This window comes from Squalius cephalus, assembly GCF_949319135.1.
Source record: "Squalius cephalus genome assembly, chromosome: 18".
Lineage (NCBI taxonomy): Eukaryota > Metazoa > Chordata > Actinopteri > Cypriniformes > Leuciscidae > Squalius > Squalius cephalus.
Window position 1 is genome coordinate 18,385,730 of NC_137139.1, and position 25,517 is coordinate 18,411,246.

Genomic DNA, 25,517 nt, shown 5'->3' on the forward strand with positions numbered 1-25,517 from the left:
GCTGGGCGGTATGACTAAAAATCCACATCACGGTATTTTTCTAAATTACACCGGTTTCACGGTATATGACGTTTTTTTTTTTTCCAAGCATGACTGGGTATAAAACACATTTTTCACTGAGTGAGAGAGGAAATACTGCAGTAGATTGCCTTAGAATGCCCTATTTTACTGTCATGATTGAATATTGTAGAAATAAATCCACACTAGTATTAATACAGGTTTGCAAGGCTGTTTACAAAGAGGTGCCAGCAGGAGGCGCTTTAGGAGAGGCAGAAATAGCGGTTTCCCCGGTAACGGCTGTACACAAAGCAGCAACGCTCATAAACGCTGCTTTATCAGGAAAGATAAAGAAAGATTCAATCATAATAACAAAGAAACTTTTCTAAAGACCGTCAGTTCACTTCAGATACATTCATATAAAAACACCCGCGCCGCGTTTTGATTTTGAAACGTGCAGTGCTCATGTTTATTCAACGATGTCAATGCCAACCACAAATAGATTTTCCAAAAGGCTGTGTTGATATTGTGAACCAATGTATGGGAAACAGAAACACTGTAATATAATTTGACAGCTATCAATTATAATTTAACCTATCCACCTTCAAAGTCACGCTTAGTAACACGTGCATTACCACAGTGCAACAGTGAAAAAGGACCCTCTCAAACAGTGTCGCGCCGCGCTGCGTTCCGATCGTTATTAAAGCGACATACACCGGTACTGCGGTATTTTAAAAATTCATATCATAACAAAAATAAACACCGGTATTCGGTATGAACCGGTACACCGCCCAGCACTACTGTACAGGAAAACTGGACTCATTGTGCACTCTCTGGCTTTTAAAGAACATCTGCTCAACTACCGTACAGCCCTCAACAATGCAAGATCCTCTTATTTCTCCTCTACCATTAAGAATTCCATGTGCAGGCCCAAATCACTCTTTGTTATGGTTAATAATCTCACTAATCCATCACAACATGTTATTTCTGGCTCTGGGGTGCTTGTGAATAGCTTTTCACAATTATTATTAGACAAACTGAAGTCAATCACTGAATCCATTACCAAAGACACCCCTCATACAAGTGACTCAAATGTTAATTTGATGCTAGCAGATTCAGCTCATTCAACAAACTCTCTCTCTGATTTCACTCTGACTCCCTCTGTTGCCATAACTGATCTAATTGTGAAGTCTAATTCCACATCCTGCCAGCATTATCCTACACCTACCTACTGTTTTTCTTAAGATGTGTGTCCCCGAGGTTGCACCTTTTATAACACGTATGATAAACTGTAGTTTAGCATCAGCCATTGTTCCAGCAGAATTAAAAATGGCTGCGGTGACCCCCATTCTTAAAAAAAACGGACCTTGACCATCTAAACATGGACAATTGCAGGCCAATATCTAATTTACCATTCTTAAAGGGTACATAACATGCACAGTTTCACCTAATCTCATGTTAATCTTGAGTACCTATAGAGTAGTAGTGCATCCTTAATATCTCCAAAAAGTGTTTAGTTTTATTATAATTTTAAAAGAAAAAACAGCTTTCCGATTCTCTCCGGGAAAAGCCGAGGTCCTGGAGGCGGAGCTATAGAGTCAAGCGGTAGTTCTTGATTTCCAGCAAAAGACAGAAATCTGATCCAGTTGTACTTACATGACTGGGGTCTTTTATCACTGGGACCTCTCCACGTTTTAATAGCAAACGATTTGCAAATCCAGCGTCGAGGCCTTGTTAATAAAACATTCGTCACTCAAATGACCAGAACACATAACCGCACTTCCTACACTCCGTTGCTGCCCCGGAAAAACAAACTGCATCCACTGTTCCTGTAACACTGGGTTCTTTGGAAAGCTGAACACGGTAAGCTTTCCCTCACATCCAAATACACACTTTTTTGGAGACATTCTTGAACAAATCCTACGCAGCGCTGGCGCCGATGATTTCCTGTTGAAGCGCGTTGATGTGCGCGGTCTCACTCTCCTCTAGTCGACGTGTGCGCGGGCGCGCTTTTCCTAGAGAAATGCTCATATAAGGAGTTCCACTCTGATCTACGTCATTAGATCCACGATCGAAAAAAAACCAGCCGAAACTTGCACCAACCCGGAAGTAAGATTTTCGGCACAGAAATTCTCCGTTATTCGTCCAAAATATATTTTTTAAACTTTGCCCATGTTTAGCATGAGAATCCATCTCTTTAACAGTGTAAACAACTCTGAATACATGAAACACCATTGTACCCCCCCTTTAAGCAAAATTCTTGAAACGGTTGTGGCTTAGCAATTGAGATCATTTTTAGATGCTAATGGTCTTTTTGAACCTTTTCAGTAAGGATTTCGCCCATCTCATAGCACTGAAACTGCTCTTCTTCGGGGGGTTAATGACATTCTCCATGGATTCAGGGTTAATAAACATATTGATGCTTCTTGATCTAAGTGCTGCATTTGACACAGTCTGCCATGAAATACTCATCTCTCGCCTTTCTGATATCGGCATCACTGGTTCAGCTCTCTCCTGTCCTGGCTCATTTCCTACATCAGCGACAGAAAGTATTATATCACTGTACAAGGGTATAGATCTGCCACTGCTCCACATACACAGGGTGTTCTTCAAGGTTCAGTTCTTGGCCCACTCAACTTGGTGACATTATATGCATGCATGGACTTCAACTTCATTGCTATGCCATTCATTGCGATGACATTCAAATTTATCTAACCGCCAGCTCTGATAGGCCATCCCTGCCCGACTCACTCACTACGTGTATCAGGGATATCAAGCATTGGATGTCCCTGAATTTCCTCAAACTAAATAACAAAACTGAAATATAGATGATTGGCTCTGCTGCCTCAGTCAAAAGGATGGACCTGTCCTTTGATATTGATGGGGTTCATGTTAAGCCTTCGCCATCTATCTGTAACCTTGTTATCTTATTTGTATCAACTCTGTCTTTTGGCTCTCATATTTCTTCTGTTGTTAAAAACTTTTTTTTCATCTTCGTAATATTGCACGTCTTTTATTATTTATTTATTTTTGTTTTAGTCAAGATAGTATTGAACTTTAATATCAGCCATCTCATGACATAAAAATAATTATCAGGCTATCGCCATCAGCCAGATTTTTTTATATCATTGAATCCCTAACAAAACCCAATATCTAGAGCTCAGTCTGACCACATGCTTGCCTTCTGCAGCACAGTAATGTGGGAGCAGGTTGCTGGACATGCTGGGCCACTGCTGTTACAGTCTGGACACATCAAACCAAATCCACTAATTAAAACCCTTGGCTTATAGACAACGGCCAATCAGAGCACTAAATTTACGCCACTGGGATGAATGGTACCTTCGTGCAGCACTATACTGAAGTCTGGCACAGAGCATGAGGATAAGGAGAGCAACAGTTAAAGCTGACTCATGTACTCTAGCAGAATGCATTAGCATTGTGAAAATGTAAGCCCAAACAATCCCCCTTGATTAATCTGGCACTGCATTAAAGCAAAGGACAGAAAATAAGCCATTAAATAGACTGTCAAATTCATCTCTTATTTGAATTTGATAGAAGGAGCAATGGGAGAAAGAAACTGGAAAACAGTAGGGAATCAATCCGATGCTTTTGGGTAAGTGATAAATAACTCAAATAAAGTGGAAATAATTAAACTAAAAGTCCACAAATAGCGAGTCGCCCTGCATGGGTGACTAGCAGGATATATTACAATAAACGTGCAATGCTGCGCTGTGACCAAAGCTTTACATCGCACTGAAAAAGAGGCAGGGGAAAGTAGCCTTGCTCGGGCAGCTGTCTCAGTCAGGTTGGTGTTGAACAGCGCTTAAAGAGCCTGTCTGGTTACGTTTGGCCTGAACCCAACACAATTATAACGGCTTAGGACAAAAAAAATCAATCAGCAAAAATTTGGCACATGCTCTGAACTTGCCGTAAAGGGCGCCAGGCTAAATCTCAAGTGACTCGCAGCCTGAGAGCCACAGAACCAGAATCACAACACTGGAACCAACATGTCTTGTCACACTACTGCATGTTGTAGGGCAATTTCACAATAACCAGCTATTAAAGAGACGGCTCATTTGTCATCTCTCATCTTTTAATCACCCTCATGTCACTTGTCATTATTCCCAGACAATTTTGTAGGATTTCGGTCAAGAACAAATCATGTCATGTTCGGTTTTTAACGAATCATGTCATTTACTTCCAGGCAATGACTCATATTTCATTCCCTGACATAACTTCCTTATTAAGTGCATTACTGTACTAAGGAAGCAATGATTTTTTTGTCACTGGTCACTGCCTACTACCCTGGCAATCCAGAGTTCTCGCGAGAGCGAGAATTTTTTCAAAGTTGAATTTGCTCAGCAAGTTACTCTGGTGTCGAGTAATGATGCTAATTAAATATGCCCCTCGATCTGAGCTGCACCAATCACATCGGGTTATCTGATATAGGCGGGCCAGAGGCGAGCTAAACAGATGACGACAGCGCTGTGACGTTGAAGTCATTAGTAAACATTGCAAGATGGCTATGGATGAATACCAGTTGTTTGAAACGGCTTTGGCCGCTACAATGAACGAGTTAGACTTGGCTTTTTATCTTAAAAAGGAACAGAAGACGGCGCTCGAATCGTTCCTTTGCAAGAAGGACGTTTTTGCTGTTTTGCCCACCGGATACAGTAAGAGTAATCTACCAGTTAGCTCTGCTGGTAGCTAAGCGTATGGGGTTTATTGTTGTGATTGGTCGTAGTGTTATCCAGTTGCGTGCAGTGAGATTTTCAAATGCATGCTTGGTGCCGCCCCTCGAGCTGGCCGATTTTCATTAGTCGACGCCAGACCAATAATCTTTTAGATTTAGGTCTGGATTTCCAGGCTACTGCTGTAATGATCAAAACAATGTATAGCGAAAAACAGTGTAATGTAAAAATAAATAAATAATACAAATTAGATTAACCCAAACAACAAATTTGATTTAAAAATATAAATTAATAATACTATAGTGAGTAGTATTAATAATGTAACAACAGTAACAAAATATTTTTGGAAAAATATTTTACCTTTATCATTTACATTTTTCAAAGTATAAACCTTTTCATTCTTAGGCCGTGTGTCCACCAAAGCGTTTTTAGCCAGCTGAAAACGCTAGGCGCTCTGCTAAAAACGCTCAGTGGGCGCTTGAGAGCGTTTTGGCAGCGCAGCGTTTTTTCAGTTGAGACGGTTGAGACCGAGACACTTTGCTTGTTATGATACGGAATATCCGCGAAAGTCTTACTAGTATCTCATTTCACACATATTTTGTTTCTGTGTTGATTCTATATTAAAATGTCAATACAATGTAATGTATTTTCTCTGGCTCTTGATTTTGTTCCGTTATTATGCTTGTTGTTGTCATCTGTTGACGTTGTACAAGCAGAATCATGTGGCGGACGCGGTTGGTCGGTGTGGTATTAGTCCCGCCCCTCCTCCACTGTGATTGGACGGTTGGGTAAAAAGTGACAGTGATGAGCGCTGCGTTTTACCAAAAGTTGAACATTCTTCAACTCTCGGCGACCAGTAAAAAACGCCGAACGCTCAGCGCTTCAGCGTGAAAAAGACGCTCAGCGCCTCGTTACTGTACGTTCACACCGCCGCCGGCGAGACCGGCAAAATTCGCTCTCGCCGCCCTGCCACCGACGCCGTAGAAAGATTCGGGGACGCTCTGACGCTCTGACGTAGATTAGAATGTGTGATTTTTTTACTCTCAGGCGGAGGACTTCTACATTCCGATTGGTTGCCGCTGGTTGCCGCCGAACCGCGTCATAGCTTATTACCATAAAGTTAACTTGTTTTCAACTCCTCTCGCCGCTCTCGCCGTCCAAGACGCGCCGCGCCGCCCTCGCCGGAGCTCGCCGCCGGCTCTCATTGAAAATGAATTGCTTCCGGCCACTTTGACGCTCTCGCCGCCGGCGGTGTGAACGCACAGTTACGCTCATGGCGTTTTAAAAACGCGGCGCTCCCATTGAAAACAATTGAAAAAACACGCCAGCCGCGAGTAAAAACGCTTTGGTGGACACACGGCCTTAAGGTGAGTTTTTTTACGGGTGAAACCCAGGCATTTCAATAGAAACCCATACAATTTAGAATTTCGTGCGAGGGAGATTTTTGCAACGTGTTCAAGTTGGTCACGCGAATTTGCCGTGTTGACCAACAGAGAGCTTCTTGGTTTGAAAGTGACTTCTGTGTGAGCGGTGTTTGCACTACAATGGACCTTTTTTTGGCTACAACATTTCGCTAATCTAACCGCACCTTTAGGATGGGGGCCCTTTGGACAAGGATGATCATATAGGAGTCCATGGCATCTAAAAGACTGAAAAGCCCTGATATAATCTACAAAAATTACTGGGTAGAATCAAAATCGTTGCAAAATCATTGTAGTATGACACCAAGAAGGTGGAGATAAAACTGCACTCAAACACCATTAGTTCTCATTTGTTGTGTGATGCATCATTCAGCAAAATACTCTATGTGTGATACATGTAAGGTATCAGGTTTTGAACAACATGAGGGTGAGTAAATTATGATACATTTTCCTTTTAAGTTGAACTGACCCTTATAGGCTACAGGATTTTTTTTTTCACTTTGCTCTAATATGAGAGCATTTTATGATGATTACAAACCTCTTTTTAGGAGGGTGGATAATAGTATTTTTTTAACACAGATTAGAGCGATACATCATTTCATTTCTCCCTATGGCGCCCTTAGCCTACCCCCATGTCCCCCTGGTGACTATTTAGTGTTTGTGAAGCTCTGCGCACAAATAATAGACCTTTCTAAATATAGGAACCTCACAGTGGAGACATAAGGGCCCCTCCTTCCAGAACCACAGCTGCGTTTCTGCATGTGCGTGTGTGTGTGGACATGTGAGTAACTTTGTGTGGGGGTGTGTTCATGCGTTGGCCATCTTATATTAGCTCATGTTACTTCACGAGTAACTAAATATCATATTTAATGCTTTACGCAATATGTACAGTGAGAGAAGGCTGAGTGTGTATTTATCTGTGAGTAATATAGCACTCTGAGGAAAAGATTCACCACCCACTCAGCGTCACAATCAGTGAGGCAGGGGAAATAAGTACATGAAATATACATTAGAGTTTAACTATAGCACAACCCTAACAGAAGAGCTGCAATGCAGTGAAAAGCACAACAATATTGATTTGAACTTCAGATAACCATGTGTGAGACAGCACTCATTTTCAATATGTTTACTCTGTGGACTGTGATAACTCCAGATATTAAATAACACATATTACCAAAAGTGCACGTCTTTCAATAATAAACGAAGCACTGCATATTTCAACATGTGAAGCAACAGAAACATGAATCAAAAATGAGGGATGTGTATGTTAGCATGTACATGCTTCAAATGGCAATGCCACAGCCTGTCTACAGTCCATTCATTGATCATCTGATGCATATTGCGCACAAAACTGAAAAGCACTAATCCAAATGGCTGACTTTACGCAACCACTAAAAGCAAGGGCACTCAAATTATTTAAGTCTGTGTTTATCTAGATACACGACTATGGGCCAGATTTACTAACAGCTTCCGCTAGCGCAAACCCACTTTTGGCATTAAAAAACTATTGTCAGGATTTCCTAAAAAATAGCTCTGAAAAGGCGTGGACATGGGTTATTTTTGCGGCTGACCTTATTGCATATGCATTTGTAGGAGATTCCCTTTCAGACGCAAAATTACAAAATTACTAAGGTTTGCGCTAGTCAATTTACTAGTATTTATATAAGTGCCATTATTTACCGGCCAAAAAAAGCATGTTTTAAACCAGATGTTTATTTGCACTTCTCTAAGTAGATTGCGCTGGTCATAATGGAAATGATCCGGCTGTACCTATGTTATTTGCACATCGTCAGTAGATGACGATCTTTCACGCTATTATATATATATATATATTATACACCGTTCAAAAGCTACATGCTCAAATTGATGAAAAACTTGATCCTGCCCATGATAGAAAGGTGTCAGAACTCAGTGCGTCCTAGTTTGCCTAGTCAAAGAAGGCAAAGAAGGCCAGGCAAAGAAGGTTGCCTGGTCTGATGAATCACGTGTCGAACACTTGGAGAAGAGATGTCATCAGGATGCATTTTGAAAAGAAGGCAGGCTGGCAGAAGCATTGTGATGCTCTAGGCAATGTCCTGCTGGGAAACCTTGGGTTCTGGCATTCATGTGGAAGTTACTTTGACATGCACCACCTACCTAAAGATTGTTGCAGACTAGAGGCACTAGAGGTCTGCGCGGGATAGATTTTTCAATCCTGCAAGTTTATCTACCACTTCCGACAAAAATATGTTCTATTTTATCCTGCTCCCACCCGACACTTTCACATTTTGTCCCGTTCCCACCAGCAAAAGCCCGTAGGAAGAGGTCTACGCTGATTTTTCAGTCCCGGGTCCAGTTAGATTCTGTCTTATTCTTGTGTCTATAGGCTATTTTGTCCCATTTCCACACACACAACTCTTGAGATCTCCAGTTAGACTTCTGCATGTTGTTATTATTAGATAATTATATTGAGTGCATAAGTCATTTCTTCCTCCAGCTTCTCGCGCACATATCAGTATCTTCCCTCCTGCATCTGCACTCAGCAATTCAAAACTTGTCCTGATGTTGAGTTGGATCCCATGGATCCCACAGTCGAGCCGCAGGATTACAGACCTCTAACGTACACGCCTTCATGGCAATGGTGTTCCCTGATGCCATTGCTCTCTTTCAGCAGGATAATGGACCCTGGCACACTGCAAAATTTGTTCAGGAATGGTATGAGGAACATGACAACGAGTTCAAGGTGTTGCCTTTGCCTCTAAATTCCTCAGATCTCAATCCAATTGAGCATCTATGGGATGTGCTGGACCAAAATTGATGGAGGCTCCACCTTGCAACTTGCAGGACTTCAGCTGGGTCTGCTGCAATTGTCTTGGTGCCAGATACCACAGGACACATCGAGAGGACTTGTGGAGTCCATGCCTTGACGCATCAGAGCTGTTTTGGCAGCACGATGGGGACTTAGACAATATTAGTCAGATAGTTTTAATGTTTTTTAAAATACAACAAAATGTTTTCTGTACAACATTTAAAGATGCTGCCATGCCATTACTTAAATAATATTTTCCACGCTAGCCTATTGTTATTGTATAATCCTTTTCACATAAACCTGCCCCTAAGTAGCATGTAAACACACACACAAAAGTTACTGTTGATCTGCCATTTAGTGTGGCAAGGTGTGGCTACGCAAGACAATGCATGTGGGCATACACCCGCATACACCAATAAACCAAAATGAGAAAAAGCTAATGAGGCTCATCCCCCTTTGCACAAGTGAGAGTAAAATTCCTTATTAAAGAAATCCTGTTACATAAGACCCAGGGCACCACTTCTCCTTCCCCTGTGGGAATCATATGGAGTAGCAATTTATGGAGCAAATGTGGTGGAAGGGGTTGAACAAGTGTGTGTGTGTGCGCATGTGTGTGAGAGAGTGTGTGTGTGTGAGAGAGAGAGAGGCAGAGAGAAAGAGAAAGAGAGAAAGGTAATGAAAGGCTAAGCAGTTGGAGATGCTCCATTGAAAGTTGCTACCATATGATGTCTGGAAACAAAGCAATCTAAAATTGGAATAGAGTAGAATCTGACTGGATCTGCAATTTTTTATATAAAAAGACAACATCTTAGTGACAGCAAGAAATCCCACTTTCTGTTCAACGTCTGCACGTACATGTCAATGTCTCCTGCTATATACTGTCTAACTTGCAAAGCTGTTAACAAAAGCTTTTGTCATCACTTCAGAATAGTATAAGATGATAAATTTGTATTCAACAACCAGCTTAAAAGAACAGTTCACAAAAAAAATCATATATATTACAAATAGAATCCTCAGGTTGTTCCAAACCTGTATGACTTTTCTTCTTCTGTGAAACACCAAAGGAGATATTTAGCTGAATTTTCATGCAGCTCTTTTCCATACAGACAGTCTGTTAAGCTCCAAAACTAGCGAAAAAGGCATGCTCACATCCACGCAAATGACTATGATTCAATGGTTATTAGCATAAACATTAGTGCAAATTTGGACAGTTGGTGGCGCTAGAGGGTTTAAGTTAGAGACTCCAAATTTGCTATGCTAACAGTTCAGACTGTCCTCTATCTGTGTGCCAAATTTAATAACTTTCCCGCAAGCGGTATTATGGGCTGCCATAGACCTCCATGGTGAGAAGAAAAAGAAGAAATAGAAGCGTTTTGTGAAATAAGAATTTTTGCATTGTTAACATTTTTTGAAAGTGCTGAGTCGCAATGCATGTTTCTTCATATCAAACATACATAGGGTTTGATGAGAGTACAGCAAATGTGAGTGCCATATAAATACCTAGATATATCTCTTCCCTCCCACATCCACTGGTGACTCAGTGTGTATGTGCGTGTTTTTAATTAGGTTAGAGTGCTGGCAGGTTAGTCCAAATTTGGACAGGAGTACACAGTGATCCCAGTGTTTTTACGTAATTTACGTCATAGTCACGCAACAAAAGAGCCCATCTCTGGCAGTACACAGTGTTATTACATTTGGAAATGCACTGGCAGGACTACACAGCTTGTTCTCTTCAAACAGTTTATTTGGTATGTGAGTGAATATCTGTATGTCAGAGAGTGAGAGAGAGAGAGAGAGAGAGTGAGAGAGAAAGAGAGAGAGAGAGAGAGAGACTGATGGTGAGCGAGTGTTTACTGGAGCAAGACACACAATATCATTAGTTTTTTACTTGTAAAAAGAAAATATACATGTTTTATGTTGTGTGAATACCAAATGTATTGTTTATCCATTAATGCACCTTTGTGTTCTTTTTTTTCCAGCAAAATCATTTGGAGAGGAAGAATTAAATCCACCTACAATTTTATCACATTCATTCAGAATAAATATCCTAATGATGCTCAATTTGCCGAGCCAAGATGAGCCGCAGATAGAAATATATAGATATAGATAGAAAAGAAATATAATAACTCAACAGTCCTCTTGCACCCAGTGGCTCATTCTTTAAAAAAAAATCAGAGAACTGCACTGGCAATGAGGGAAGAAGGGAAGTTGAGGACAGACAAGAAGTCCTTTTCATTTTTTAAATTGCTACTTTTCTGGAGTCTTAGCTCCTCCCTGAGATACAAGGATGGAGGAATCAAAAGGGGGACATATGTGTATGCTCATTCAAATGATGTCAACTTCTGATGACTGTTGCTCAGCATTATTACCTTAAGAAGCACTCGAGGGATCCGCCGTTATGTTGTTGGAGTTTGATGAATCAAGATATTTTCTTAATAAATTAAGATGTGCTATTCAAGTTTGTGAAATTAAGTTTTATTTTAACTGCAAAGGTAAACTTTGACTTTAAGGGATAGTTCCCCAAAAATATAATGCTTTTCAGTGGAACACAAAATAAAACAAGATAGTTTGAAAGTCAGTGAGGTCCAAAACAGCATTGGATCCCAATGACTTTCATTTTATGAACAGTTGAAACATTCATCAAAATACACTACAGTTCAAAAGTTTCGGGGTAGTTAAGATTTTTTTTTATGTTTTGAGAGAAACACTTATGCCCGCAAAGGCTGCATTTATTCGAGAGAAAAAAAAGTGTTTTCTATTTTAATATATTTTAAATAGTAAATTATTCCTGTGATTTCAGAGCTCAATTTTCAGCATCATTACTCCAGTCTTCAGTGTCACATGATCCTTCTGAAATCAGTCTAATATGCTGATTTGCTGCTCAATACACATTTCTTCTTATTATTTATCAATGTTGAAAATAATTGTGCTCTTAATATTTTAGTGCAAATTGGTACCTTTTTTCAGGATTTTGGATTAATAGAAAGTTCAAAAGAACATTTATTTTATATGGATTTTTTTTTGTAAACATCTGCTGATCAATTTAATGCATCCTTGGTAGTGGTGCAATGCTATGGATCATATTACGGTTTTTGAGTCACGGATCAGGATCCTTTTCAAAAGGTTTTTCATTTTCACTTGTTTTAAAAGACAAGTGAACAGTCAGTAATAAAATAAGAACAAATACACTAATTAAAAGCATAGAAAAATACAATTCAGGTATAGAAATGTAATAATTAAATGTTAAAGGTCCCGTTTTTCGTGTGTTTTTGAAGCTTTGATTGTGTTTACAGTGTGCAATATAACATGTGTTCATGTTTCGCGTGTAAAAAAACAGTATTTTTCACACAATTTACTTATCTGTATACCGCTGTTTTCACTGTCCTAAGAACGGGCTGATAACTTCCTTGTTCTATGAAGTCCCTCCTTCAGAAACACGTAACGAGTTCTGATTGTGCCAGCGGTTCCTGTGTTGTGATTCGACAGCAGCTTAGCGCACGTTGCCCGGAAAGGTCACGCCTCTTACCATAACGTGGAGATGAATGCGCATGCGCATAAATTGTAACAGTTGATCTCTAAGTACACCCTGGGAAGGCCAAACAAAGGTGATTGGACTCAGGGATGAAAATAACAGCGTCTCGACGACATGGCGACAAACACACTCTACAAACGCAACTCTTCCTCTTCTCCGTGGGAGCGCAACAAGACCACGCCCCCTTTTTTTGTGTATTCCTGTGGATGGAGGTTAGTCAAAAAACTATTCTAGTGACGTCATTAAAGAAGGAAGTAGAGGGATGTAGTCCAAACCGGCCGTTCACTGTAGGCGACTTCTTTTCTTTTATATCTCGCTTGGCATTGAACTTTGAGCTTTATCATTTTACAGATAATATTTATACTCTAACAACAACATTACACACTAACTAAAGTTTGAAACATGGGATCACGAAGAACGGGACCTTTAAAATAGTTAAATAACACTGTATAGTGTTCACAGTCACACTACATTTATACATTTAAATATAGATTATCTTGGTTAAAGCTGAGTTTTTTTCCCCTTTGATTACCATTAATGACAGACAGCAGGTGGTCTCTATAGGCTGCTTTCAGAATCAATTCTGAATTTGTCTGCTATTGAAATGTGGCTCTCGTGCGTGTACTTCGGGTTTGTGCACTGTGCGTGAGTACCGAATTGGTCCATTCGCGCAAATCTTATAACACTTTTGAAACGCGCTGGTGAACGTGTGCACAGTACGGTGATTCAAAACATGAATACCCATGCCCATCCTCGCAGGATACCTGGAATCAGTGCTACAAGTACCCCAGACACATAGACACTATTTTTGCAGCATAAACACCAAAAACCGATGAGAGTTTCGGATCTTCCAATGTTTCTCTATGGCGCTGAAACCTAAAGATGTCCGAGTTCCGGTCCGGATACTTAACTGCCATTGGCTCATCTGCGTTTGAGGGGAGGGGCTTACCGATTGAGTTCTCTTTCGCCTCTGTTGAATGTGTAAATTGGCAAGACAAAACGTGTGTAAAAAAATTAACTTTCATTATACATGCCAATCCATGGAGCCTAGTCCATACGGCTAACGGATCAACTACGATCCATTACACCCTTAATCCTTGGTGAATAAAAGTATTTAAATATGTACTAACCCCAAACTTTTGAACAGGAGTGCATGTCTTACACTCCTGTCCAATCTGCCTTGCTCCCGTGGAGAGCCCCGTCCCTCTGAACAACTGCAAGCATCTGTATGAGGTGCGCCAGGGGAATCATGGGTAATGTTCTCGTCTCTGTCAGTGTGGGTAATAAAAGGAGAGCATACCTATGGGTTGAGACAGACAGAATGGGATGGCTCAACACTAAGCACATTCTCCCAGATGACCGTGGTGTGTGTAAATTGGCGCTATGGGAGATGTATTCAGGGGAGTCAGGTCTACTGGGCTATCGTATCTGCCTCAGTAACAATATGACACAGAGAAGAGAACATGAGGAGGAGAGACAGAGAGAGAGAGAGAGAGAGAGAGAGTCTGAGAGAGGAAAGAGATGAGGGAGTATGATATGAAAGGAACTGTGCCACAAGCCAAATAAACCTCTCCTGTAAGGCTGAAGAGCTCAGAAACACAATATATATATGAGTGTTTTTCTACTTTTGGCCTTGTGGACTGAAAATATACACTCTTGAAACACACTTTTCACACTCACACCTGTTTATTTGTCTATTAGCAATGTCCAACAGAGGACATACATGCAACACAGAATTCTATAATTTCTCTCCAGAATGTCATGAACAAATATTACTTCCAGCACCTCAGATCACCAGTCTTTCTGTGGTGGAAATTACACTTTTGGATTAAAATGGGCAACTTGCTTGTCTTACTAAGACTAATTTCATAGTTATTGTGTTTATTTATCCTAAACACACAATTAAATAATATTTTAGCAATTTTTTTGCATAATTTAACAAAAATGACAGCTCAATTTTAAAAAAAAAAAAAAATTGTACTTTTTAAAAATATTTGTAACTAAAATACTGTTTACTGGTGTTGTAAGATTTCTTTCTCTCAATATGCCTCAATTTTATATCAGCTCTTCACTGCCACTGTTGTCTCCTTGGTAACCAAGAACAGTAACTTTTAATGAAACTTTATAACCTTATCTAATTATCATTATCTTTTTTCTCTGGAAATGACATTTTAAAATGGTCGAATAATACAATAGCCAGCATGTTATGCATGCTAAAGACACACAATTAAATAATATTGACACATGTTTTTCATAATTTGACAAAAAATACATAATTTTATTAGTGGCAAAATTGTTGGTTATGATGTAGGCTAACTAAGGGTTACAAATGTTCAAAAATGTACACAACCAATCAAAAGTTTGGGGTGAATAAGTTGGTTTGTTGTTGTTTTTATTCAAGTTTGATTTTTGGCCCTTTGTTGTAAATAGTTTGGGAAGTTCTGGCTTAGATTATCATAGTTTAAAAAAAAAAAGTAATGATTAATATTTTATACATTTTCCCAGTTTACGATTGAAAGTCGGGGTCTGGGACAATTAAACCTATACAGACCATAAAAGAAGTTTGAAAAGTAGCCAAGGCAGGGTTAAGAGTTTATTAGGCAGTTTTAATGTGATCTTCATGCAACAAAAATATTTTTAAAAAGTTGCAATCTATTAGTTTAAATAAAAATCAAACCCTGGGTCATAAAAGTTCCTGAACTCGAAGAAACACCCGTACAAACACATCCACACCAAAGCCGTTAAATGAGCAGAGAGATGGAAATGAGACTAATCTCAGAGCTGAGCCACAGAGAAATCCGTCTTTTCAGCTTCCACCATCTGGAGCAGAAGAGCATGGTGAGGTGAATCAGTGCCACACACACACAAATACTCACACATATAGACTGTCAACCACCCATAATACAAAAAGGGGCGTGAAGGAACACCAAACGTTCGGCTCCTACTTAAAAAGTAAATACTGCTGAGTATCAACACATTTACTTTTGTACAATAATCAGCTTATAGCAGCAAGTGTCTGTGCGGTCAAAGCGAAAGACTGTGATGAGGATGAGGATGGCGCGTGGGCGGGTGGCAGCCGCGTGTGCGTGCGTGTGTGTGTGTGTGTGTGCGCCATCCTCACGACTGGCTCTCCTCTGCAGTATCAACCCTAAGCAGCTTTCAGCTGTTCACTGGCTTGTGTGAGTGTGCAATGAAGACAGACTGACAAGAGACTCAAGAGTCTAAGGCTCATTTAAAGGTGTGCGTATTAGGAGACTAATATACTTGGGACATTAAAACATCCGCCATTATTGTCTCAAACTCTCATATGTTTACACATTCACACATGTGCTGCTGTAACAATGACATCTGATGACTATGTGAATACCTTTGTTTGTACAACAGCTTTTGAGCTTATTGATTTTATTTGAAAAAAATGTTCATTTAAAAATGCATGTGTCTAACTTGTACAAATATATTTTTAGGGGATTATTAGCCTTAATTCTTAGGGATGCAATATTGGGTAGGCTATTAGATATTCTTTTTTTTTTTTTAAATGTAATGATATCGGTTGAAATTATATATTTAATTATACATGGTAATTTTCCCTATTTTTAAATAGATGACCTACATGAGCTGGTCACAAAAAGTTAATCTTCAAAAACACTACAAACACTGATAAATGCAATCTTTAACAAATATCAAAATAATTTTTTTTTTTTTTTTGTATTGTACATTAAAATGGTGCCTAAATTGACTTTTTAAAAATTATTTTAGTTTTTAATTTATTACTATTCATGCAAGTATGTAGGGCTTTATTTATTTATTTATTTATAATTATAATTAAAATACTTTGCAATGTCGACACTGCTACTGAACTGAATTGAATCAACAATGAAATAAATTGAGGTGAATAATGACACTATCTTTTGTAGAGCTGCTTTATAGATGAATATTATTTGTTTCCTAATTGATGAATTTTACAACTTTAACACTGTTTTTTCCCCCCATTTATTACTGTGAAGCAATCTGTATTGTATAAAGCGCAATAGAAATAAATGTAACTTGACTTGACTAAGCAATAGGCTGCAAACAACACTGGATGTCAAGACAAACATTTACTCCACAACTATTCCCTGCCATCAGATCGATATCATACCAAACCATTTGACCAAACTCATTATAAAATCCATTATCCAAATCCTATAGAAAACGTGGAGGATTTCATACCTGGTGGTTACTATGGCAATAATCTCAGTTGAGCAAAAGTTAAACCATGTCGTGATCACATTGTGTGCTGGGCTTTAGCTCCTGTGTGATAGTACCGAACTTCCAGGCTGAATAAAAGTTGACAGAGCAACAGTTCTCAGGAGATTTATGAGTTTTTTCTGTACTCTGACTGCAGCAGTGGCATTTAAGCAGAACAAGATGAATGCACTTGTCTGCAGGAGAGGTTCAGAGACATACGTGCTAATGAGTGAAAGTTCTTCATCAGCCTGTCGCTGCATCGACGACGTCAAATTCACAGCGGCAGTTGATCACATGGTGAAAGAGTCTGCATGTATTTTTGGAATATGAAAATTCTCCTCCACAAGTGCAAAATAACCAATGAATTCAAGGAATCAACAAACGGCGAGTTCTTTCGTGGCACCAGATGAAAGCAAACACATTTTTTTTAAAGAGATACAGTGTGAAAAAGGCATGCTGGGTAGTGATATCAAGCTGAGCAGATAAACATTTTCAAACAATTGCCCTTTGAGATCTATAGCGGTGTAGGGACACAACTTTTGCTCTCGTTCAGGCACAGACAAACATATTCGCATGCTCATGTATTATTCAATTATTCATATTTTTAGTTTCTTCAGGGACTGATTCAAATGCAAGATCCTTTACACACACACATATATACATACATACATACATATATATACATACATACATACACACACACACATATATACATACATATATATACATATATATATATTGTGAGGGAAATTGTGAGTTCTCTCAGTTCGGGCAAGTGATAAGGTGATTTTTTGTGTTTTTCAACGGCTCTGGTCGTCCCGTAATTTCGAGATGACAACACGTGACGTTCTACTGGGTCACATGGTACAAGTAGGAGCTCTTTGAAAATTCCCAGCTTAATTTACAAGTTGTAAATATGAGCTCTAGGGAGTGGGACGTCCCTGGTGAAAAAAAACTATGCTAAGGATACTTGCAGCCATATTAATTATCAGTATACTTCAAGTGTGTTAATGATTAGTTAACTTGAAGTGTGCTATTTTGAAACCACTAATTTTGTACTAAGTATATTTTAGGTGTAATTGAATTGTAGTAAAGCATAACTTTAAGTTTATTTATTGTACTTTTTTGTACTAAATTGGACCAACTTCAAGTATACTTTAAGTATATGCCTGTGTAGGGACTAATTACATGCTTGATTAGTGATATTAAAGTATAATATATATATATATATATATATATATATATATATATATATATATATATATATATATATATACATACACACACGATGAGCCATTACATTATGAGCGCCTGCCTAATAACATGAAGGACCTCCTTTAGCCCGCAAGACAGTGGCCACCCAGCAAGGCATTGATTCGACGAGGTGGCGATAGGTCTCCTGGGGTATCCGGTACTATAATGTCAACAGCCGGTCCTCCTGTTCCTGTACATTGCGGGGTAATGGTGATGTAGCATGAGCCCACTTTTCCAAGTAGAACCACACATGTTCGATTAGGTTCATGTCAGGTGAAATTGGAGGCCAAGGCATTAACAGTGGTTCCTCGAACCACTCCTTGTTTTTATCATGTTGGTAATGGCCATCACCAGCATGGAACACAGTTGCCATAAATGGGTGCACTTGGTCCGCAACGATGTTCAGATACCTGACAGCTGTCAGGGATTGTGTTATTGGGAAGAAAACATTGCCTACAACACAACACCGCCGCCACCGGCCTGTGTCCGCCCAACAGTGCATCCAGGTGTCATAGCCTCTGTTGGTAATCGGCGTATCTGCGCTCGGCTGTCGACGTGATGCACCAGGAATCGTGATTTGTCAGACCTTTCAATCATCCACGGTCCAATCTCGATGATCTTGGGCACATTTCATGCGTTGTTGGAGATGGCGTGCAGTTAGCATGAAGACCCAGCTGGGTCGTGGATGAACAACCCACAAGGTGCGCTGTTTTCGAGATCGATAAAAATACATTAAAATTCTGACTTCTAGAAGGTGGAAGCCCACAAAATAGGATCTAGAGTGGTCATGATTATGTTTCCATTTAATTAAATATATGCACGTAATAGAATCTAAACTCTATTATCTGTCTCTGTGGGCTACACATCACGACTTTACTGCGTCAGTGTCAAACTAAACCACACGGAGGGTTAATTATTTGCCAATGGTTTGACTTTTCCACAGAGCTACCCATTGCCATAGAAACTGAAGTGAAAACGAACTACCTGCGATTTGATATTGAATGAACATGACGCATGCTTATTAATATTATTTTTGGAGTGGAATGTGTGCGTTTCAGAAAGCAGAATGCAAAAAAGATTTTAAACTGATTTAAAATTACTGAAGGATGTAACAAGAAGCTATGGATGAAGAAACTATATAAAGAAAGAAAGACAGGTTGAAAAGGAATATTTAATAATAATGCGGAGGACAGAAGGAAGGGAAAAATCAGTGAGAGATGAAGATTAACGTGACTGAAAAGATGATAGGTTGAAACAGTGCATTAAATTGATCCCCACTGGCCCTCTTGGCCCTTCATCACTTAGTGGGCTACTTTGGAGTAAGTGCCAGAAGAAGCATTAGCTGAATTGCCAGTAAAACTCCTCTTAAACGGCCTCAGAATTCTCCCTGAGGCTCAGCCAAGTTGAAACCAAAAATATACACAGGGACGAATGACTAGTTGCCCATTCAATCTTCATTCAAGGTTCACCAGACCACAATCAGATGGGGGTGCAATAACTATTTTTGTAATAAAAGCCACAATGGGGGTGCAATAGCTATTTTTCTACTTTTGAGGGTGTTAACATAAGAAAAAATAGAGCATCTTAAAAACCTGTATGGATGTGCTGTAGGTATAGTGCTTTGAATTTAAAGAAACAACTCGTTACAAAACAAAACTAATCTAAATCCCGTCAATTGAATCTACAATAGTAATATGTGACAGTGCCATGTATGGCCAGTGCTTTGAATTTAAAGGCACAACTTTTCTAAGAATGTTTTGCTCTCCAAGCTGGCTAATATGCTAGTTAAAGCACACCCAGTAAAAATAAATAAATAAATATATATATAACATTTAAACCCCTAGATCAGGGGTCGGCAACCTACGGCACACAGAAGGGCAATCACTGTCACTTAAGTAATAGCAAATAAATTAAATTTCATGACAAAAAGATTACCTTTTAACTATAAATTAGATATTCACACCAATAATTAAGAGGTGTTTTTGTTTATTTTTTATTTTTAACCGCCATTGTGATCCATCATGAACATTCAAAGACAAATATATCTTTTTCGCTTTTAAAATACATTTGATTCATAATCTGAGGCGGCACCTTTGAATGGACTGCTGCATGACTCATGTAGGAGGGAAAACTGCAAAAGGCACTGTGAATGAAGGCAATAATGTAAAACCAACTCATTTCCTTGTTTAGGGTACTTACGAGAAGTGGATCACTAGACATTCATTATGTGACTGAAGTATACATTATACTGTATATATAAATACACAGGAGAACCCATTGATCTACAGTAGAAAACTCGGGTCATTATGAAACTGCCAGATAAAACATTAAAAACATTGAGTGTAGTTTGTAGTCTGCTATTTTCTCTGTAAAGTGTGTAACATTCAAGAAGATTTAACGTATCTTAAATTTTGTGATCAAATCGCAACTCCAAGGAAAGATACTTTCTCCCAGATTGCGTTCTCCTATGTGTGCTCTTTTACAAGCATATCCCTGCTGTGATGGAGCATCTGCCTTCCCTCAAATTGACGCTGATCAGCCACATCCAGACTCACAGCAGGAGCAGGAGACAGAGGGGCCTGCAACAATGGAGTCCTATTGCCATTGTAGAATGAGGCATTCTGTATGCTTATTATGTCTTTAAATCCAGCCCTGCATCTCTTGGTTCCTCATATACGTTCTATGCATGCACAAAATATCCTCAAGGTCAATGTACAGCATGGACCTCTGACAACTGACCTTCAGTCATTTGCGTATCCTCAGAGACCTGTGTCTGAGAGACAACATCGGCTACAAACAACTCTAGCAAGCTGCGTTTGACTTCTACGATGTCCTCTCATTCTCAGATGGCCACGGCCCACCCACAGTCCGTTCACACAGCGTCTGATGCATATTTCATGCAAAAATGAACTCGGTGCTGCTTTTCCAAGAGTAAAAGCTCTTTTTCATACAATGACAATTCATAGTGACCACATCTGTAAAGCTCCGAAACTGATAAAATGTATAACATAGGCAGCATAAAAGTAGTCTATTAGTTTAATTCACTGCACTTACTGCACCACTGTTCAATCTTCAATCGCGCCTTATAATTCAGCCTCAATTATCACCCCGCAAGAACTATTACAGTGCTTTACAACTATAGAACAAAAAGAGTTAAATAAACTTATCACTTCATCTAAAACAACAACATGTTTATTAGATCCTATACCAACTAAACTACTGAAAGAAGTGTTACCTATAGTGGAAGAGCCTCTCCTCAATATTATTAACTCATCTTTATCTTTAGGTCATGTTCCAAGAACATTTTAACTGGCAGTTATAAAACCACTCATTAAGAAACCACAATTTGACCCATATAATCTAGCAAATTATAGACCCATTTCAAATCTTCCATTTATGTCTAAAATATTAGAAAAAGTTGTGTCCGCTCAACTGGGCTCTTTCTTGCAAGAAAATGACATCTATGAAAAGTTTCAGTCTGGATTCAGGCCGCACCATAGCACTGAAACTGCGCTCGTTAAAATCACAAATGATTTACTTTTAGCTTCTGACCAAGGCTGTATCTAAATACTAGTTTTACTTGATCTTAGTGCTGCGTTCGATACTATAGATCACACAATACTCTTAGATCGACTACAAAATTATACTGGTGTTCAAGGACAAGCATTAAGCAGATCATACTTATCTGACCGCTACCATTTTGTCTATTTAAATGAAGAAAAATCGATCATAACTTCAGTAAACTATGGAGTGCCGCAGGGATCTGTGTTAGGCCCTCTATTATTCTCAATATATATGCTGCCACTTGGAAATATTATAAGGAAACATGGAATTAGTTTCCATTGTTATGCTGATGACACTCAAATATATATTTCATCACGGCCGGATGAAAACGCTAAATTATCCAAATTGACAGAGTGTGTTAAAGATATAAAATATTGGATGACGCGTAATTTTCTTTTATTAAATCCAGACAAGACAGAGGTACTACTTATCGGTTCAAAAAACCACCCACAAAACCTCTCACAATACAACTTTAACATAGTAGGATGTCCTGTTACTTTATCCTCTACAGTAAAAGACCTGGGTGTTATACTAGATTGCAACCTGTCTTTTGAAAATCATATTTTATATGTTACAAAAACAGCCTTTTTCCACCTTAGAAACATCGCTAAGCTACGCAATATGCTATCAGTTTCTGATGCAGAAAAGTTAGTTCATGCATTCATGACATCGAGACTAGATTACTGTAATGCTTTATTAGCTGGTTGTCCTGCATCCTTAAAAAACAAGCTACAGTTAGTCCAAAATGCAGCCGCTAGAGTTCTTACTAGATCAAGAAAATATGATCATATAACACCGATTTTAACATCACTACATTGGTTACCTATAAAGTCCCGTATTAATTACAAGGTATTGCTACTGACTTATAAAGCCCTAAACGGCTTAGCTCCAGTCTATTTAACCGATCTTTTATCGCCCTATAATCCATTGCGCTCTTTAAGATCACTAAATTCGAGGCTTTTGGTCATACCTAAGATATCCAGATCCACCAAAGGAGGGAGAGCATTTTCACATTTAGCTCCAAAACTCTGGAATAGCCTTCCTGATACTGTTCGTTGCTCAGACTCGCTCTCCCAGTTTAAAACTAGATTAAAGACGCATCTCTTCAGCCAGGCATTCATATAATATTTTTAATCTTACAGTTAAATCCGGTCTCTAGTTCATAAACGCCAGAGGAGAACTGGCCCCCGACTGAGCCTGGGTTCTCCCAAGGTTTTTTTTTCTCCATTAGGTCACCTGATGGAGTTTTTCGGTTCCTTGCCACTGTTGCCTTTGGCTTGCTCATTTGGGGATATTTTGGGGATATTTAATTTAATTTTATCAATTAATAAATTCCACTAGAAACAAACCTTGTTGTATTATTTTAATTTAATACTGTGAAGCTGCTTTGATACAATCTGTATTGTGAAAAGCGCTATACAAATATACTTGACTTGACTTGAAGCTGTATTTAGGATGAATTTCTCCATTACATCATTATTTGAACAGGAAGACGTCAATATTTTCAGTAAATAACAACTACAATCATTTTCATATGGCTACATACACACACATACACATACAAACATAAACAGTTTTAAGGGGGGACATTTAAAGATGATTATTGTATGTAAAGATGGGGGAAACAGCAACAAGGCACTGTAAATGGAGGAAATTATCAAATAAACAAAGGTTAGCCACTGAGCCAGAAATCTCAGGAAGTTAAATAGCCAATTAAAATGTTAGTGAGCATAGTTTGTAGTTTGCTATTTTCAGAGAAAAATATATAAAAAATACAATCATACAGGTTTGGAACAACATGAGGGTGAATAAATGATGTTTTTTTTCTAACCTTTCCTAAGGGGCCTGTTCCTGCAATTAGTTAACTGGAGCTCTTCTTGATGAAAAGCATCTATTACCGTAAATGTTAAATAATCAGGTGAACAGGCTCAGGTGTAGAGCGGCCCAGCTGGTCCTCAGGATTGAGTGGGGAATGATGTACGGCCGACAAGCTAATGCATTAGAGTCCATTCAGCATTGAGCCCCACTGGGCCACACCACTGTTCACAAAAACTCTGCAAGTGTAACAGCTGGCACAAAGCAGCTCACAGTGAACTCTTAAGGCAAGGAATTGTGGGACAGAATAGTCTTCCGCCACCTGCTCAAGGGGAGATATGGCTTTCTGAAAATGAGCTCTGACCTCTATCTCTCCTCTGTGAAACTCTGAGAGCACTCTAAATAACAGCCGCTGGGTAAGTCAACACAGAGGACTGGTGAAAGGAAGCTGCCTGACCCGCACATCTTCTCTGAGCTCAGGTACGTCCGTCTCAGCAGGAGCTCAGACAGCTGACGCCTAGAGCACACAAACACTGAAATGACTTTGAAGTGGTCTGATGTAGAAAGGAATGCCAAACATCTCTCACCATCATTTCCGTTTTATGCTTATTGAACTATTGCAAAGTGTTTTTCTTTTACGTGCATTTACAAACACCTTCAGACAGCAAATTTGGTTGATAAATGGAAGAAATATCAAACGTTACATATTTTGATTGTTTCTTCTATCCAAATACAGTGGTTTCTCTTTAAACTGAATAAATCATGAATAGCTAGACTGATAAATTTTAATATCATAGAGAGTGAAATAAAGCTCTTTACTTTAAGTTCCTGGTCTCGTTGTGAACAATTTAGCAGAGCATTTTGTTCATGCTGTCTTGTAGTATTTAATCTAAATGTAATAATTTTCAGTTTTGCCCTTCAGGATAGTTCACACAGGTTATTAGATGATGCAAAAAAAATAAAAAAATTTCACACAGAACCCGGTTTTGCTCGTACAAGCACAAGACGCATAATAGTAACTATATTATTGCACTTACTATAGTACACAATAACTGCAGATAATGAAGAGCCACAGGCGCAGCGTTGATGAATGGAAAAGAAAGCAGGGTCTCGAGCACGAGATGCGGTGCAACTGTCAGACTTCAGCCTAAACACAATTAAAAGTAGCGGAGCTTACCGTAAACAGCTCCGACAGAGCTTTGCTTCCTCATATGTGCTCATATACCAGTAATCTTGTTCAAAGTTCACACATAGCATCATACTGGTAATGTTACAACTTCTCATACTGGGGAATTGCCAGAACTGATTTAGAGGAATTTTTGAAAGGTTCCTGTTCACACCTGATCTCTTAACTGTAATTTACCAGTAAAGACTGAATGTTTGAAAGTGCATGCTATTTTAGCATTCGGCCGGGATCCATTCTGCATTCTGTAGTAACAGTTATTCATGATCTAGGACATTCCTGATGGATAAAATCCAATCATGCCCTATTTTTCCCTCATTCACTGTAAAATGCATACAATTACAAAAGTAAAATGCAGGTTACAAATTGCAATTCAGGTTGTCAATAAGATTATGGCTTAATGGCTTAGTGAGGTTCTTTTTTCCATTGTTAAAATACTCCTATCCCAATTTATTTTTAGAGGCAACTACTTGTAGGATATTTGTAATTTGTAGTGATTACAATTTAGCTCAAAGGAATTATTAATTAATTTATAGGGAATTCAAAAGAGTCACTTATTACAACCGAGCAAATGACTCGTTCGCGGTTCATTTGAACTGGCTGTAACTATCAACTCTGCAACGGATATAAATATCCGAACTATAGTGAAACACTATATAGTTAGCAAGGTAACTTAGATCAGAAGTTTAAGACATTAAATTTGTAAGCAAAATAACACAAGTAATATTTCTCTTTAGAATACAAACAAGACTTTATTGATTATTCTAACACATAAAACTAATATCTAACACAAACACACACATACACATTCATACGCGTTGCAGAAAGAAAAGAGTAAGGAAAGATTAAGTTTTAAGAGTGAGTTTAAGAGTGAGATGATGTAATCCCAAGTTTCTATGCACTTATAAAACACAACCTGAATGAACCATCAATCATTAGTTTAACCCTTTTATCGTTTCCTAGGTTATTAAATCTGTATCAAATACACCAGTTCAGCTTAAGAGTCTGGAGGCAGTACTTGCTTGTCTTTGCTTTTGGGGATTCC

The 25,517-nt window shown here is 38.8% G+C and overlaps 1 protein-coding gene and 1 long non-coding RNA gene across 3 annotated transcripts in view; both read right to left on the minus strand.

Moving 5' to 3' along the window:
• Positions 1-25,517, minus strand: part of klhdc8b (kelch domain containing 8B) — a 139,242-nt gene that overhangs the window by 79,358 nt on the left and 34,367 nt on the right. The gene's annotated exons all lie outside the window — the stretch shown is intronic.
• Positions 5,443-6,044, minus strand: LOC307145610. The gene is made up of 2 exons (XR_013818971.1): positions 5,952-6,044; positions 5,443-5,595 (listed from the first exon to the last, which is right to left on the minus strand). It is a non-coding gene; the product is annotated as an uncharacterized lncRNA (long non-coding RNA).